Source organism: Leptinotarsa decemlineata, unplaced genomic scaffold (genome assembly GCF_025532065.1).
Source record: "Leptinotarsa decemlineata unplaced genomic scaffold, Ldec_3_MD MMD2_tig00000133_RagTag_RagTag, whole genome shotgun sequence".
NCBI lineage: Eukaryota > Metazoa > Arthropoda > Insecta > Coleoptera > Chrysomelidae > Leptinotarsa > Leptinotarsa decemlineata.
In genome coordinates this window covers 3,167,688-3,186,122 of record NW_027412542.1, presented here as the reverse complement: position 1 = coordinate 3,186,122, position 18,435 = coordinate 3,167,688, and the positions used below count along the sequence as shown (strand labels likewise).

General features: G+C 37.6%; 1 protein-coding gene across 2 annotated transcripts in view; it reads right to left on the bottom strand.

Moving 5' to 3' along the window:
- Mkp3 (Mitogen-activated protein kinase phosphatase 3) overlaps positions 1-18,435 on the bottom strand; it is a 51,264-nt gene that overhangs the window by 6,190 nt on the left and 26,639 nt on the right. The window lies entirely within an intron of this gene.

Below are 18,435 nucleotides of genomic sequence, written 5' to 3'. Positions count from 1 at the left end.
TTCAAAATGTCTACCAGTTTCTCTTAAACACAGGCAACACCTTTTCTGAACGTTTTTACCAAATCAATTAGTTCAATAGAAGCGAGAGAAGCAAAACTTTGCATCACTGCCGCTTCCAATTCGTATCTAGAATTGGTCGGCAATTTAAAAATGAGATCATTCAACCTTCCCCAGAGGTAAAAGTCCATAGGCGTTAGGTCCGGTGACCTGGCCGACCAACGGTTGGCTATCCAATTTTTACTAAAATTTGCGGCCAAAAAATTGGTGACAATTGCAGTGTAGTGAGGCAAAGCCCCGTCTTGTTCAAAATATGTTTTTCTGAGCTCCATTAGAGGCAATTCATCAACAAGGGGTATAATATTTTGTCTTAAAATTTCTAAATACCTCCGAGATGTGAGAGTACCATTATAAATAAACAGACCGATAATTTTATCCCTGAAAACACCTGCCCACACACTAAATCCAAATCTTGCTTGACTTCGTTGCTCCACAATAGAATTGTAGCGGTTGAAAATGTCGACACTGTTCTCATAAGCTCCGTCTGTACAAATACAATTTAAAGAAAATTCGCGCACTTGGTTACAACTTTCCAGGAACCACTTGCAAAAAGTCATACGACGTGAAAAATCCCCTGATCTAACTTGAAGAACTCTTCTGGTCCTGTATGGCTTGAATTTGTAGTTTTTTAAAATGCTCCTAACGCTATTTCTTGGTAGGCCTGTTGATATTTTCAAATTTCGCGTTGACGTTCTGGGATTATTTTCAACGGCTCCTGAAACGACTATTTCTTCCAAATCCTCATTCCTATTTGATACATGTAATTTTGGCCTTTTTTGCTGCTCAAATCAAAATTTTACAGCTAACAGTAAAGATTTGCAATTTGTTTTATCGCCGCATCGTCTATAGACTACTTGAAAAGTGTGCGTTTCAAAGTCTACATGAAAAAAACTAAAAGCTCTGTCTTTCAAAGATGGCTCTAGCAAAATATCTAGCGTGCTACATTTTTGGAAACAGTAATTTCAAGCTCTATTGAAATATACAGGGCGTCTCATTGAAAAAAAAATGTTTTCCATCAATAACTATTGATATCTCATTTGAAAAAATAATTTTTACGTAAAACAGTTCTTTGGAAATGTCTTCATAGAAAAAAAAAAATTGAAAGGAAAAAAGTTACAGCAACTTTTCGAAAATGCACAATTTCGAAAAAACATGCTGTGACTCAGAAACGATAATTAGATATCGATATGCGGTTTTCATTATTAACTTTGTCATAAAATTTGACCTAGACCAGTTTTCATCTATCTAATTTGAAAAAAGGAGTTTCCCTTTTGAAAGTGACCAATTTGGCCCACTCTGTACAAATATATAGGTCGGCCTTTTCATCCAAGAAGGAGAATAATGGAACGACAACAATTCCCGGACTCAAAAACCATATTGGAGAGAGTCTATAATTACCTTTACACGAATCAATATAACGTCAGTTGCAATAACAATCTATGCTCCAACGTTCACTCGCTTGAGGGATATTTACACGAACCGAATGTAACTAACTACATGTATGCCTTTGGGAAACCCAGAACGTGTTCAGTGTTAATTAACTCCTTTAGTAGAAATAATTGACCCGCTAGTTTTTTCTATTTCGAGTGTTATTTTAAAATATTCTCCTCTCCAAGTCCATAACGGTTTGAGATACAGTAAAAACACGCCCGAAGAAGCCATTGTATGGCGAAACACGTGTTGCGTTTTTGTAAAATTGTTTTTAGTAAAAATCTCACAATAAAGTGTTTTTAGAATACGTTAGTTATGGATTTTCATCAAGTATCGGCCGATTCCATCATATATTTTGAGAGAACAGTGTATCCAAACGACGCGAAAACCCTGCAAACATATCTGCGACATTTCCGCAATATCACAATGCGATGTCACTTCGATGGCAACGACATCAAATGTTTTCAGAGATGCAACGAATATAAATTTTAAACCTTAATGATAAAACCAGAAGGTAGGTAATTGTCAATATTTCAAAGGTGAAGAAGGTACGTTTCAGGTACATATTGTTGCAATTTGTAAGCCCACGATGCAAAATGGGGATTTACTCAAGCGTCATTGAGACATATTAGGTTGCAAAGCTTAGATAATAAGAAAAAAATGTTATATAATACATAGATATACCTTTTCATCGATGCGGAAATCGGCTATAGATTTTTAAATATGTAAAAAAATACTGTTGCATGGACATACTTGAGCGCGTCAGATATTGATAGCATCAATTTCCTACGTATTTTTAATAATGTTCGTATGTTAATCTGATCGTTTGCATGATGTGGGTGGTTGTACGTAAGGGTTAAAAGTGAAAAGAAAGAAATTTAATCGAGGGCGTCAGATTTTCTAAGGGGGTGTTAAGTGCAACAAAAAAAAGCTCTCATTCAATAATCTGACGATTTCGATCTGACGCGAACTCGTGGCCATTATTATAATGTGCAAAAAAAAATCGCCATTTTGAAATACTCAAGCGCGTCAGATTAAGATATATATGGTTCACCTTTATGTTTTAGACGTGCTGTCTCATAATCTGACGATTATCTAGAGGGATATGCTTAATCTGACAAAAACAATTTTTTTTAATTTTTTTTAATTCATTGAACTTAATTAATTGAAAAGCTCAGGAAATAGCATGCAAATAAATAAGTGTTTGTTTATTAAGTAGAATACTTGTATTTATAAGAAAATAATTTTTTTTAAATACTCAAAAAAAATTAATTTTTTATAATCAATTGATTAATTAATGAAGAAAAGAGAAATGAAACGTTCTATGTTTCTTACCACTTTTTTTACAATATATAAGGACATTTTCAAACTTATACACGAAACTGCAGTAACGTTAGTTACAAATAAAAGTGGTAAAAGACATAGAAAGTTCAATTTCTCTTTTCTTCATTATGATTTCCTATCACGTAGTAATGGCTACATCCATCAATTAATTGATTAATTAATCATCATCTTCATCACGAACGAGTCTCTGTGATCAGCTGTGATGGCGTCATGGCAACAGAATTTAGAGTGGGGACGGAGTCAGAGAGTAATAGATAGAGAAAAAGTGAATAGTGAATAGAGAATAGAGGAATAGAAACTCGGAGAGGGAAATATAGGTATCACACGCATTAAACGCATCACACGCATTAAACTTAACCGTCGAATTTTTGTTATTTCGGCTTGCGAAAATAGTCAGATTATATATTTTTCGTTATCCTTGAATTATTTTCTTCAAAATAAAAAAAATTAGCTACGCTCGAGAATTTCGAAATGACGTTATTTTTTACAACTTTGCTGCCCTCCCCTTTGTTTACGTCACTCTCAAATTGTCAGATTACTGGAATACACACTTTTTAGCAGGTAATTAACTCACCCTACCTTAATCTGACGCGCTCGAGAATTTCTGATGATCATTTTTTTTACTAATCTGATCCTTTATCCCTCACAGGCGGCCTTATATATGGGGCTCATATTTGGTGGAGGTACTTAACCGGGTACAAGGTATCCCCCTGTATATTAATCTGCCGCGCTTTAGTAAATCCCGAAATCCCCGCTTGGGCTCCCCTATTATATACATACTGTTGAGTTGACGAGGGAATTCGCATGCGTCAGTAATTTGTGCATTCCATATAAGTCCACAAACTGACACAAAGTGTTAGGTTGTTTCAAAAGTTTTGTCCGTATCAATGTCATGTGTTTTTGTAACTACATATCTCAATAAATATTTATTCTACTGGGTCGTGGTATATACTGGTCAATAAAAAATTTTGTAGTCTACACATTGATGCTGTTCATTTTTTTTTCCATATTTTAAGTTTTTGTCTCTTTTTAGCCTATTACTATATGATGTCATCATCTTCCTCTTGAAGATGATCACTTGGTGGTCGAAACAAGTGTAGATGTGTTAAAATAACGGTTTGATGTTGGGAAAAAACTCCAGTAATATTAATTACTACACCAAAGGTTCCAAACAGTGCATCACAGGTATTTAAATCAATAATGAATTTATTTTCACCATTAATATGGAAGTGTTTAATCTCCATATAGTCTTTTTCAACAAAAACTATTTTTTAAATCCTTTTCTGCCAGTCTTCTTCGGTAATATTAGATACTTCTTCTTTAATTAGCTCTATTACCTACTTATCAAATTTTGGAAAATTATTTTTACGCCTGATGCTTTGTTTCAATTTTCCCCAAATCAACTCGATGGTATTGAGAACACAAAAATAGGGGGAAGTCTCAGTATGGGGTCTCAGCAATACTATCAAAGGCATCCACTTTTTTCAATGTTTTTGTCTGTAAAACTTCAAGTAGTTAGTTTTTGGTATAGTAATCTTCAAAATGCAAATTGTTATCCATAAAAAACTTTGTATTTCATCTTTCCTCAAATTTTTATTCGGTACTTTGATGAGCTGTCGAGAATGATAAGAAGCTTTGTTATGAACTATTACACTATTCGCATCCAAATATGGGATCCATATGTTTTCAAACCATTCCTCGAAAATATTAGCTTCCACGTTCTTATGATAGTCAACAATGCAGTCCTCAAGTTTTTTCCACATAATTTAAAAGAATTCGGAACCCATCCTTTACTTCCTCCGCAATGCACAATAATTAGTCGCGATCCTTTGTTTGCAGGCACGTTAGATGTACAAATTGTTGAACCATCAGTCCACCCTTTCGTAACTGTGTCGTGAGTGTCATACCAAGTTTCGTCCAAATAGAAAATGTTCCGTTGTTCTTGTCTATATTTAGTTATTTATTCTATAAGTATTTGTTAGGCAATTCCACTATTCTTCTGCTTTCCATAACTGCTTGATGTTTGTTTATTATTTTAAATCTAAATCCTAGTTTCTTCATGCAATTCTGAAGAGTTTTGTCACAGCAGCTCACATTATGGCCGAAAGTATTAAATTTCTTTCTTATGATTTCAGTTGTAGGAATCTCATTGCTTTTGTATCAGTCGGATACTGTTCTTTTCAATGACTTCATTAGATGAACATCTGAAGGTTTTGATAATCCTGTATCACATCGTGTCGTAAGGTTTGTTTTTGACTATTTTACGTACAGTTGAGAAAGGAATTTCGGTCAAATCTGATGTTGCTTGTAATAGTTTGTTTCCCTCGAAACCAAACTTGAGCTGTAGATTCTTATATACATTGAAACATACTCTCTGTTTCAATATTCAAATGCATCCGAGTCTTATTCACTGGTATCTCTTTTTCGCATTGTTCACCATCGCTATTGGAATCACTACACTGGAAAAAGTCTGAGTTGTTATCACACTCGTTATTACTATTAGTACTTTTCCAAGGACGCCACATTTTACACAGATAACAAAAATTTTATGTAATTATAACTGCACCAATATCGAATTTCAACACTCAAATCGCGATCAGTTCCTGAACTGAACATTGATGACACGACGACGATAACAATCCCCGCATTCCCCGAGTTCTGCCACCGTAACATGACTTCAAATTTAATTTCATGACTATTCAGCCAATCATTAAACTCGGTTGGTAAAAATTATCCAATACGAACCGCCAATTCTACAGTCCACGTGAACTAGTTCGCAGCCGGTTCATTTCTATGTATTGGTTTTTTGGCCTTTGAGAGTGCCGTCAACTTCAAGTGTTCATAATATCGTTTACTTCGACTTTACCCGCAAGGATAAATTAGTCTCCAACATGCAAGAAAGTTTAGACTTTTGTGATTGAAAACAATCTTGAGTGGGCATTCCAACATGCCATGTAAAAGTCATCGGTATATTGAGAACCATCGATCCTCGACCATCCCATCCACTGAAGTGTAGAATAGAGGTAGCGGGGAAGCGAGTAAAACCAGTAGGAGAAATTGTTTTGTGGTAAAACTCCCGCCGCCCACGCTACATCGAAAAATCGATGAACGAGAGAAAACGTTCACGTCGGAAAGTGATGAATGATATCAGAATAATGTAGCTTTGCAGCAACATTTTGATTGAAAATTTAGCCACTCCCGAAAGACGACACACCAAATGTTAATCAAAAGATTTAAATATTATAACAGGCTGGAAAAAAATTAATGGTTTTCATTTTTCATCAAAATATTGATATTCGACCACTCAAGTTACCAGAAGTAAAGAATGAAATGAAAAATATTGACCAAATTGTGTTAGGGGTATAAAATGAATATAGTTTAAAAAACTAAAAAACACGCTTTTAAAGAACATCGAACTGAAAAGTTGAAAATATTTTTTTTAAATAACCTTAAAACAATAACGAACGAAAAATACTAGTATTATTGTGGAAAAAAAGGCACAAAGCGCCCACCTTTTTTTCATAAAAATACTAGTATTTTTCGTACGTTACTGTTTTGAACTTATTTAAAAAAAATATTCGATGTTCTTTAAAAGCGTGTTTTTTAGTTTCATAAACTATATTAATTTTTCATTTTTTAGTTTCGTATGCTATAAAAGCGTGTTTTTTAGTCTTTTTAAACCATATTTATTTTATCTAAAGTTTGGGATCAATCATCTGTATATTGTTTAGAAAAATGACCATTGATATTTTCCGATCCGGAGAGGCAGCAGGCGCGAAAAGGAGGGTTACAAATAAGGCAGCAGGCGCGTGTGTTAATGAAATACATGCAAAGTAACTTCGAATTATATCAAGCAGGTTACGTACAGCGCCATCTGCCCGCGAATAGATCAAGCGATAATGTCTAATTCTGTCAAATACAGATTCCGAGATTGAGAGTTACAAACAAACAAACATACATACATGTGACGCTAATAAAAGCGTTTTTAAATATAATTTTTTCAAATGAAGAAATACATGTAAAGTGAGTTCGAATTATATCAAGGAGGTTACGTGTAGCGCCATCTGCCCGCGCATAGATCAAGCAATAATGTCGATAATTCTCAAGTTACAAACAAATTGACAAACAAACATACATACAGGTGAAGCTAAAAAAGCGTGTTAATAAAAGTAATTTATTTTCGGGCTTCCTTTATTAAATAAAAATGTTTGAAAAGTGAAATAGGGACGGACGAAGGAACTGACTACTTAGACACTGTAACAATGAATTCCGCCAGCCGATTGCAGTTCAATCTGATTGGCCAGAGTAAGTAGGCTTGTTTATTTTACCCAATAGATGCAAATGTGCGTGGTGATCATGATTCGTACACGCATCTATCTTTGTTTGGGTTTCTTTGTTTGTTGGATGAATATAGTTTAGTTTAAAGAATATTAGTTCCGAACAGTTGCTGACTATGGACAGTAAGGTGGATTGCTGCCTGAAGATCGATGTATGAAATGGTTGTATGTGATTGATTGTTACCTACGAAACGACATTTAAGCTGGTTGTTAAATAAAATTCAACTATATTATTTCCCTTTATCAAACAGCGCGACGTCTACATTGATGCATTAAGGAGTAACTGTCCCCAGGAGTCAACAATGGGGGAGCTACAATTGGCAGTAGTTTGGGCAGTGGCAACAGGAGCAAGACAAAAACCAGAACAAAGTAAGTCTTCTATATTCTCAAATGAAGAACTAGGAAGATGGTAGCCAAGTTAAGTTAATTCTGTGCGCGAGGAAATGCACTACCATGAGAAATGGGAAAATTTCACAGAGACCGTTTGACAGATTTGCGCCCATTTTTTCGAACATGTTGTGGTTCAAATTTCCAGGAACGTACAAGCTCCTGAAGTAAGTCAATATATTGTCAACGGTGTTCACGTAGCCCAACGTGGAACACTGCTTGTTAAAAAAACAGCAGGTGCCATTTTACATAGATGATTACCAGTCAAAATCAACCAAAGGAATTTTCTTAGCCGCGAAACACTTAGGGAAAACAAATGTGTTAGTCCTCCAAATATATCGTGTGCGGAGACTGGTACAATTAATTAACTAGTTAACCCTGTCAGGAGCTGATTCAGACAATCCTGTACAATATGTATATACATTTGCTAGTGCTTCAGAGAAGAACAAGGTTCCTAATGAGAACTGTGTCTTCTTCTTTTGTAGCTTTTTTTGCGAAGATGTCATAAAGTATTGTAAAATATATGAAAATGTCCCGACTTATTGGCCGTTTTTAGTCCAAAGGTGTTAGCAAGGTTTATTTCTAAGCTTTATAATACACCCAACAAAAATAAATTTGTTACTATTTTGTTGGGGAAATTTAGATTGGCAAAGAGATTGATAAAGAAAACGTTGTATATGAGAAACATCAAAGTTACTAGAAGCAAGCGTTTTTAGGAGGAGTCTCCATACCGTAGTTCCGTTGTCCTTGTTACCCAAAAGGATGGGAAATGGACAATACCCGAAGCATTTACATATACGATCGACGTGTGACATACAGTGAGATAGAAGTGTTTTTTTTCTTGACATTTCACAGACTGCAATAAATTCGACTTTGCATTTATACTTGAGCTTAAGATCTGCTCCAGATGGATTCATCACAACAAGGCCAACGTTAGTACTTTTTACTAACATGTAAATACATGTTAGTAAAAAGTGTGCCAATTCACATGTGCCTTTGCACATGTGAATTGGTGGAAGGAAATTTCCAACTCATAAAGCCACTGTTTCTTTGGAAAATAGAAGTTCAGTTAACGCTGAATGGTATACTACAATGTGTTTGTCAAAAGTCTTCAATGAAAAATAAGTAGAGGCGACGACATCTTCTCTTACAAAGACGCTATCTATTGGGTCGACCAATACTCAATTCACGAACATCAAAAATAAACGAGGCTCCTCAAGGCGGTCAGTTGCAAAACCACCTTTCAACATTTATCAAACGAGATTCGTCCTTTGTCTTCCACTGCAAGGCAACGCGTTATAACCAGAGCCCAAAAACAAAGTCATACGATACTAAACAATGCCGTTTCGACACGTCATAGGTTTAATCAGTAGTGTCAGACTGATCACCTTGGGGAGCCTCGATTAAGTTTGATTATCGTGGATTGACGATCAATAGATGGCGTCTTCGTATGGGGGGATGTCATCACCTCTACTTACTGAGACTTGTTATTCAACGACAGTCCAGCAAAGCATTCGTGGTTTAGCCTAGCACCACTGAAACTTATGGCGGATCGCAACAGTGCCCTTTTCAGGACAAAAAACAAGTGATACATGAAAAATTTCAAGACGCTCTAAGAGCGGTGTCTGTGCGAAAGTAGCTATTCACGTTGGATTTGAATCGCTGGAGATTAAATTCATTTGGAAAAACATTCTCAGGAAGTTTATTCCACATAAATGCCGTTCTCCAAATGAAAGAGTTCTTAAACAGAGAAGTTCGAGGTGTACTGAGTTGAACCTCAAAACGATGAGCAGCCAGTCCGTCGTGTATTTCTGATATGAACCTCTCTTGGTGGAATCAAATGTGCCAAGTCACTTGAACACCTCCGTAAAAGTATCTATAAAAGAGAGATACATCTCCAACCTTTCTTCGATGTTCCAGACTATCAAGGTTGCAAGTGTGTCTCCAATCAGGCGGATGGTTTTTTTCTGGATGTAATTCAGCAACTTCAGGGTATGTTTAGGCATGGAGCTCCATACATGAGAACAATACTCCAAAGAAGGTCTAATCTGATCTTTATAAAGTATTGTTGTAAATAATGCCTGAAAGAAAGAAACGCCGGCCGCCACTGGTAACCACAAACCAAACGTGACGTAGCTAAGAGCGCGGGAATGCCCAATGTTCCCTGCCGCTCGAGAAGCAGCAATCACTTCGGCGAAAGTTCTACGATATTTAAGCGCTGGCGGCGGGCATATCGAGACAGTCAAGTGAACGTTGCAATGCGAAACGCGAAGTGAACTAGTAAGGCTTTAGACACTCAAATAATAGTTGAAGTGTTTGTTGTATTTGAAGTGAAATAAAGTTAAGTTTGATTATTCAGTGTAGTCAATTATTGATTAACCCACGGGGAAAAACGTAACAGTATCAACAGTTGCTACAGCTGCCGGACTGAGTAATGGCCGGTGAGAAGCCTCTCCCTCAAGATGTGTAGTAGATGTGTAGACATCTATTATCAGTCTGTTAGATTATTCGAGCCGTACTACGTAAAATTGCAAACAAAAGTTTCTATTTCTTTTTTCCTAAAACTTTCTTTGTCATACACCCACCCAAACTTTACGCAGATACGATCTCCCCACCGGCCATGACTCAGTCCGGTGGCTGTACATTACGAATGCTTTGTTTACTGGGCTCTGATCTCAACTAAGAAAAATAACTTGAAATGTCTCATTATTCTTCATCATGACAACGCCAGTTTCCATACAGTATATCAAAACATTCGTTTATTTGACGAAGAAAAATGCCCAATGACTCTTTTGTGTTCCCTAATGTCAAAAAACTGCGATCATAGAAATTTTTTCGTCAGTTCAAGAATCTCTGAATCCTTGAAAAACCATGTTTCTGAGATATGAGCTACAAAAATATTTCGATAACAAGTTTGAACGCATGCAAAAGTGTATTAGTCTAAAAAGTGAATATCTTAAAAAAAAACATTAAACAGTGTGTTCCCCTCAAGGGTGACCCTTGTATGTTATAGATTTTGCCGAAAAACCAACAAATTTTATGAGTTAGGACATCCGGTTTTACCGTATTCATTCCAGAAAATTTGCAAATATTAAATTAACGTTTTCATTGAATTTTAATTTTTCATTATAAATTCTTGAAGTTGAATCTGCTTCTCACATGAAGCGGCATGTCAAAAAAATGGAATTGAGTGTTGATGCCGAAAAAGCCAACCTCTATGATTTTCCCAGTGCGCCAATGCTCTAAAATACATCCATTGCTCAAGAAAGCTTTCTTAACAAACATCTCCTAGAAAAATACACTCACTCCTCCACGAATTATTTAATCGGCTAGTTATCTTCATTGTCTCAACCGCCTTTAAAGTTGACCCCTCATAATTGCGCCCACTTGTCCCTACCTGACCTTTCCGAGGGCTCGATTGATACTTGATTCACCGAATAAAATTCAACGGTTCAGCTGCGTGGGTGCCGCATTCATGAATTCCACTGGGTCATTTCATTCGACGCGACGCAATAGTCCATTGAAAAGGACGACCGGCGGGGGAAAATACCAGAGAAGACCGAGTTCATTATCGATTTTCTCAGAAGCCTACCAGAGGCGTCTATGATCACGCAACACATATGAATAGAACATGGAATAGGGTAATAGGGTGGCATGAAGAATCGAAGAAAGAAATAGAAAATTAAACTTCACTTACTGGGTTCGGTGGGATTCTCTGATCAATCGCGATGGCATCATATTTCATCGTATGTGGGAGAGTCAAGAAGAGGCAGCGGATGTGTATCAAAGATACGTTAGAAATAATGCTGGATCGACTCCAAAGAGTGGTGTAAACGATGCAACGTTTCCACCACGAAAAAAGAGCCCACAATGAGTTCGTTGAGGGTTAGAGAATAAGACAAAAAGAAGAGCTCACGAGAAAACGCCTAAGTATGCGACCAGATGAAGGATGAGGTGGACAGGAACGCTAAGGACATAGTTCCAACGACGAGACGCTGTGTGGCTAATGTCAACCCCAGAGGAACGAAGAAGCCTATCCCAAACTGCGAAGGAGATAGAAATGCCTTTGCCCCTAATCGTAATGATCCTTTCAGATAAGTAAAAATAAAAGAAAGAGTAACTTGAAGAGGGGGGCAATGTTACGGCATCGGCCCTACTGCTTCTGAACATGGCGATCATGACGCCAATCGTCATCGCTGGTAACGCATATCATTCGCCAATGGACATGAAGAATTCTATAAAAATATGAATATATATACGAGGTAGTCAAGTTGCAGATGAAGCGACGAGTGAACAAGTGAAACAAGTACGAAAACTATAAAGCGAACAGCGTTCACTTGCAATATTGAATTATTAAATGAATTTGTTGGATTTGAATAGTGTACCACATATTTATTAGGAACCAACGAATAAACATTGGTGGAAGAGATAATCCCTAAGAATGTTGAGATCATTTGTTGTTCCTGGGTATATTAGCAGCGGTCTGCAGGTGTTTAGGTTTCGTCTGCGGCAATGGTCGAAGTGATCTACCTTACTGCGATACACAAACTGAAAACGTCCTGACGTGTTCGTATCTGTATTGGGACTGAATGTCGGATGAACTGCGTGGTCCGACTCTTCTCAAATTATTGACAGAATCTTTAAGTTCTAAAATACTGGTATCCATGTTCTATTGATATTTGAAATATCATTAATATCATGAGAACAGACAAGTGCATGTTCATTGAGTCGCGATCTGATAAATGAAAATTTCTACTTTGTACGAATTTCAAATGATGATTTCATAATTATTACACTTTTTTGAACTAGAATATTCCTTTCGTTTTATCTTCAATCGTATTGTCTTCTATTTTTTCTCCGATTGGCATTAAACGTCAATTTCAGTGACATTCATTGATCATAGAAGTGACATCTTTAATGCTTAGACATTGAAAGCTAGTATAGACACTATACTAACTAGTGTCTATACTAACTAGTATAGACAAGCCTGAAGAAGCTATTGTATAGAGAAACACGTGTTGCAATGAGTTATGGATTTTCAATTCCATCACATTTATTATTATAGGTTTCTGGTTCTAACATCCGAAACTGTTTGGAAACTGCGCAAGACATGATGCGTACAAACAAAAAATCTCAAACAGTCCGAAATAGTCTCGGAAACCAGTCGAAACCAGAACAGAGGATTCATCAATCCGAACTTATACTCAATAAACGAAAACGCTCTATATCAACTGTGCATGATCCTGACGTCCTAGAACCCTGAATTTCGTAGAACCAGAACAAACCTTATGTTTCACACGGCACTGCCTTGACTGGTTTCATGAAATCTTTTACTCCTACTCCTGTCTAGTTAAACAAATAACTATTTTGTAGCAATATAATTATTTTCTGTTTCGTTTATGTTTCATAGTGGTGAAGAGCTTTGAAATTGTAATGGTACTTATGACTTAGTAAATGTACTTTATTAATAGAATATTCCCATTGATAAGTGATTTCTATGGTCTTCATTATGATATCAACACCTGGGCTGAAAAGTCCGGGGTTTAATAAAAATAAACATTCCAGGGCTGCCCAACATTTCAATACCATTTTTTGTAGAACGATTTATCTGTTGCCTCAAAGTAGACCTCAGTTTCAGCAATAACCTTTTCATTCGAGCGAAATTTCTTAACGGGGAGCATTTTTTTGAGGTCTGCGAACAGCCAGTAAGTCGCTGGGAGCCAAATCTGACGAATATGGTATATGCGGGAGCAAATCGAAGCCCATTTCGTGCAATTTTGCCATCGTTTTTATTGATTTGTGACACTGTGCATTGTCTTGATGAAGCAGCACTTTCTTTTTCTTCAAATGGGGTCGTTTTTTCCGCAATTTCTGCCTTCAAACGCTCCAATAATGCTATTTAACATTCAGTGTTGATGGTATTTCACTTCTCAAGATAGTCTATGAATATTACACCACGCACATCCCAAAATACCAAGGCCATAACCTTTTCAACCGATTGTTGTGCTTTCGGGAGCATTGGACGAGGTTCACCAGTTGCTCTTCACTCCGATGACGATCGTTTTCATTCCGGAATGAAGTGATGGATCCATGTTTCATCCATTGTCAAATTCCAATGCAAAAAATCCGGTTTGTTATGTTTAAACATGTCCAAACACTGCCCAGAATCATCAAGACGTTCTTTTTTTGGTCAACAGTGAGCTGGCGCGGCACAGAGCTTTCTCATAGTCAAATACTCATGAAATATAAAACAAACACGTTCTTTTGATATATTTACAATGTAGGGTAACTCACGCAACTTCACTTTTCGATCATTCAAAACGATTGTGTGGATTTTTTATGTTTTCTGGTGTTACTGCGTCGTTTGGACCTGCACTGCGTTCTGCATCATTGGTGTCTGGCGGGTTGGCTTTCCTTGTTCATCTTTCACTGCCTGAACCACTGTGCATGCTGTTTTTGGCGAGTGCATTGGCTGGGGATGTGGGGGTTGAGCAAATCGGCCATCGGATGCCTGCTTCCACGTAGCCCCGCTAGATACGGGAATGACAGAATCACTTATGGTTCTGTTATTTCCTGACTGAATGGCATCCCAACGATGGCTAAGATGTATGTATCCGTGCTAAAAGGATGAATAACACTGAGCCCATCAGCTGTCTCTAGGAAACCTTTGAGATACCGGGCGGGCGCCTGCTAGTCGTAGCATTGCCTTGTCACGGTAATGCGGGGCTCAGCCGTGATTGAGCTTCTTTCCCTAACTACTCGTGTGACTTTTATGAACAGAGTAAACTTAAAAATTCTATTTGACACTGAGTCTACAGAGTAGATGGATGTCGAGCTTACGAATCCAACTGGCCTCCCTGTAAATTCAGTTCAGGAGCGAGTCTACAGAGGATATGGATGTCGAGTTTACGACTCCAACTGACCTCCCTGTAAATTTAGATCAGGACCAAGAGCTTCTCAACTCTCCAACTCCTGATCCAGCTCCTGATAACTTAACCTAAAAAAAAGGTTTAGTGGTGCAGCCAGAAAACGACTGAGTCGTCTCCTCAAGAGCGGGGTATCTTATGAAACCGCCTTGCACCAAATTCTTAAGCGGCGTACACAGAATCTGTCTCAGGTTGAGGAACAAACCCCCCATGAGCAGGTTAGCAAACGTTTGCGCTCAAGTGATGATTCACCAAAACCTGAGGCGAAAAAGCCCTGCAAGGTTGAATCTAAGGCATCGTCAGGTGTAGCTGACGTACAAAGACCCTCATATGGGAACGTTGCCGCGGGTATCAAGGTGGGAATCTTGCACCTTGACTATCCGACTACCTCATTAAGGATGAAACAGCAGAGCATATACCTTGTGCCTGCCCCGCTAGGGACCGAATCAAGTTTTCAGAGTTCGGCAGAGCCGGACTCTCACCATTTGACCTGAAAGACTTGTCACCATACAAACTAATTGGCTTCTTTAAGAAGATGGGTTTATTTGGTCGAATGTGAGTAGGTGTGAGCCACAATAAAACCTTGCGGTGGAGGGTCGAATAGACCCACTCACGTTGGACCTAACCTAACTCACGCAACTTCACTTTTCGATCATTCAAAACGATTTTGTGGATTGTTTATGTTTTCTGGCGTTACCGCGTCGTTTGGACCTTCACTGCGTTCTGCTTCAAAGGTGTCTGTCTCTACGACAGAAGTCAGCAAATCAACATTCAATTGTTGTTTCTGATGGATCAGAGTCTTTATAACCATTGCTTCGCTTGAACGGTATTTTTTCCTATATCAACAAGCAGTGTAAAATGAAAACTCGAAATTGTGAAGTAGTGCCACTCTTAGTACAATAACTCACAAACTTATGAAATTTCAACAGTTTTCTTTTGAAGGTTAGTACTAGCTGAAAAGCAAGCGAATGCAAAAGACCAGCGCCATCTATTTGTTAGGCCCGAGACTTTCAGCCCATGTAGTATGTGCGACCCTATTGAAAAATATAAACCCTTCTGTTGTACGTAAGATTCTTGAAATATAGGAAATTGATAAATTGGAACTCCTAAGCATCAGCTTTGACGTCAAATGTCACGTTAATTGAATTACAATATAACAAAAAAACGTTTGGAAATTTCATAATTCTCTTGATAGGTTATGCGAGAAGAAACATAATTCGAGAGTTGATAACTCTCCCCCATCTTTACACAAAAGGTGATCAACTTCCGCGTCGTTTTCCCCACGCCTTAGGGTTGTCTGTCTTTCAGTTTCCTTCGGCTGATCCACCTGAGGGGTAGGGGGACAGCTAGGAAACGTCGAGAAAATTTACATGTATTGTGAGAACTCCTACGTGAATGAAATCGTTCCCCAGGCGACGTGACCCAGATCCCGGCGCCATTCATGCCTGTTCAATGAAAACGAACAAAGAGAGCCGATACCGCGAACGGAGACAGAGTATCCGTCCACGGGTAGCAACTTTTTGTTACGGAGCAGAGCGTCGGCAGGAATCAACCATTCACTGGAAAACCGGGGGGAGTCCACGTGCCTTCAGCGAAAGGGGTGAATCGGGGGGAGAAACTGGCGGCCTGTGAGAATATTGAATAAGGCAGCGTTCGGGGTCGGCGAGGAGGAGGGGAAAACATTTTTTCAAATTGTAGATAATGAAAAAGTCTTGAAAAAATTGGTAAGAAATTATAAATAGGGAAAAACAACATATTGCTCAAGAAAAAACGAAAATATACACTTGTGTTTTCATATTATATAGAGCGTCTGTTGCAGACATGAAAAGAAGAAAAAGATCGTTCTACGGGATGGATACTTTTTGATTTTCACCACTGAGTCTTGTTAACTAACTATGAATGAGAAAAATAGTTGCCTAATCGACGATATCAAAAAACCCGAAATAATTTGTAGGATTTCCAAAATCTATTTTTTCGTTTATTTCATGGCCGTTCTTCAAGAACAACAGTAGATGTTTCTAGTTTTCGAAATCAGATATGTAATTCATGTTCTTTGAAACTAGTTTTAATAGCTCGCTTAGTCTGGCCGATATATTTTAATATGTTCCCAACTTTTCATTTTCCAAGAAGTTTTAAAGGTTACTTTCACATTCAACTTTTTGAATGTAAGATCTAATCCGTTAGTGTATGTTGTTTCATACGGAAGGCCAATAAACTTTGAATCCATGTCTATTTGAAAAGTCAAAGATTTACGAAGATTTTCCCTAAATTTATTTTTCTAATTAACTAACCTACAATATTTGAAGGCTACATTCATCAATTTAATTGAAGAATACCTGCTGCTTTCAACTGAGAAAGCATTTTTCTCGATTTCGTACCTTTTTTTACTCAAGGGGAACGTAACAAGTCTATGAACATGAAAGTTTAGACCTGCCATTTGTGTTGTGGACAATGGTGTGAACTATCAGAAATATATTTAAAAGTACTGTAGACATCAAATTCTACACCCTTGTTTCTTTTAATCATTAAGACATCCAAGAATGGTACCTCCTCGTTGTTTTCAATTTCATATGTAAACTCAATATTTAGGGTTCTGTTGTTAGGAGTTGAAACAAAGTGTCTACCTTTGATTTCTTTGGATGAAAAATCGGAAATACATAGTTTACATATCGGATAAAAGTCCGTGGAAAGTAATTTCAACTTCTGGTTCCAATTCAAATTTGCTCATGAACAGATTAGCTATGGAGTAGGAAAGTGCCCATTGCCGTGCCTTCATGCTGTCTGTAAAAACCAAAAACTATCGAATCTTCTGGGGGTTAATAATTGTCTGAGTGGATAAGTAATAGAAGACTACATATAATCAACAAAAATCTGCATAGAACAGAATTGCTTCCAGTTCAACACTGCTGTGTATCGAAAAGTGAAAGTGTGAAGATATCTATCAATAGAGACCAGTTTTAGAGTTAGGAATTAGTTTCCTTCATCTCCTGAAGACGCCGACTTGGTTGGTGAACCGCGCGTAGAAGATTATCACACTTCTGGTGATTGGGAAAAGTGCTTATTCTGGATAACTTTCTGTGTTTTCGGGGCTCAAATCCTTTTCTTATGATATGAACCTGGATATTTTTTCATTATCATTATCTTTGGAATACAATGGTATATCACAAAGTTTGAATCAAGAATGTTTCGTATATCTGACAACATCTTCAGTCATTGCATGCAGTACGGATCTGTTTTTTTTAAACGTTTATGGGTATGCTGTTTGCATTGCACTAGAAATTCCTATGTACAAAGGTGATTTGACATTTTTTTATTTTTTTCTTTATTTTTCAACATAGTCTCCATAACTATACACACTTCTCCGAGCGATGCCCCCATCTCTGTAGTCCGTCCAAATAGTACTCGGAGTTTTTCTATGAAAAATAATTGTGCATGGAGGTGAATACCTCTTCATTTGACGAAAATATATTTCCTTCGAGCGCAATTTTCAGATGAGGGAACAAAAACAAGTCGCATGGGGCTAGATCTGGTGGGTAAGGCGGATGGTCAAGCAGTTCAAACCATAATTCGTGGATTTTCGCCATGGCAACCGCTGAGGTGTGAGACGGTGTGTGGTCTTGGTGAAACAGGATTTTCTTCTTCTGCAAATGTGGCTGTTTTTCCGTTCTGCCTTCAGCTTTTCAAGTAATGATGCCAAGTATGCTCCTATTATAGTTTTTTCTTTTCAAAGATAATCTATTCAAATAACTGCATGACAGTCGACATCACTTTCCCATCCGAAATAACAGTATATGCGTTTTTTTGGGTCGGTTCTCCCTTGACAGTCCACTTTTTGAACTGTATTTTCGTTTCGAACGTGTAATGGTGTATCGCAAGCAGCTTCATCGGACCAGAACTTATCATTGGTATCGCTTAGACTTTGCCAAACGAAGGTTGAACACCTGGATGGCCAG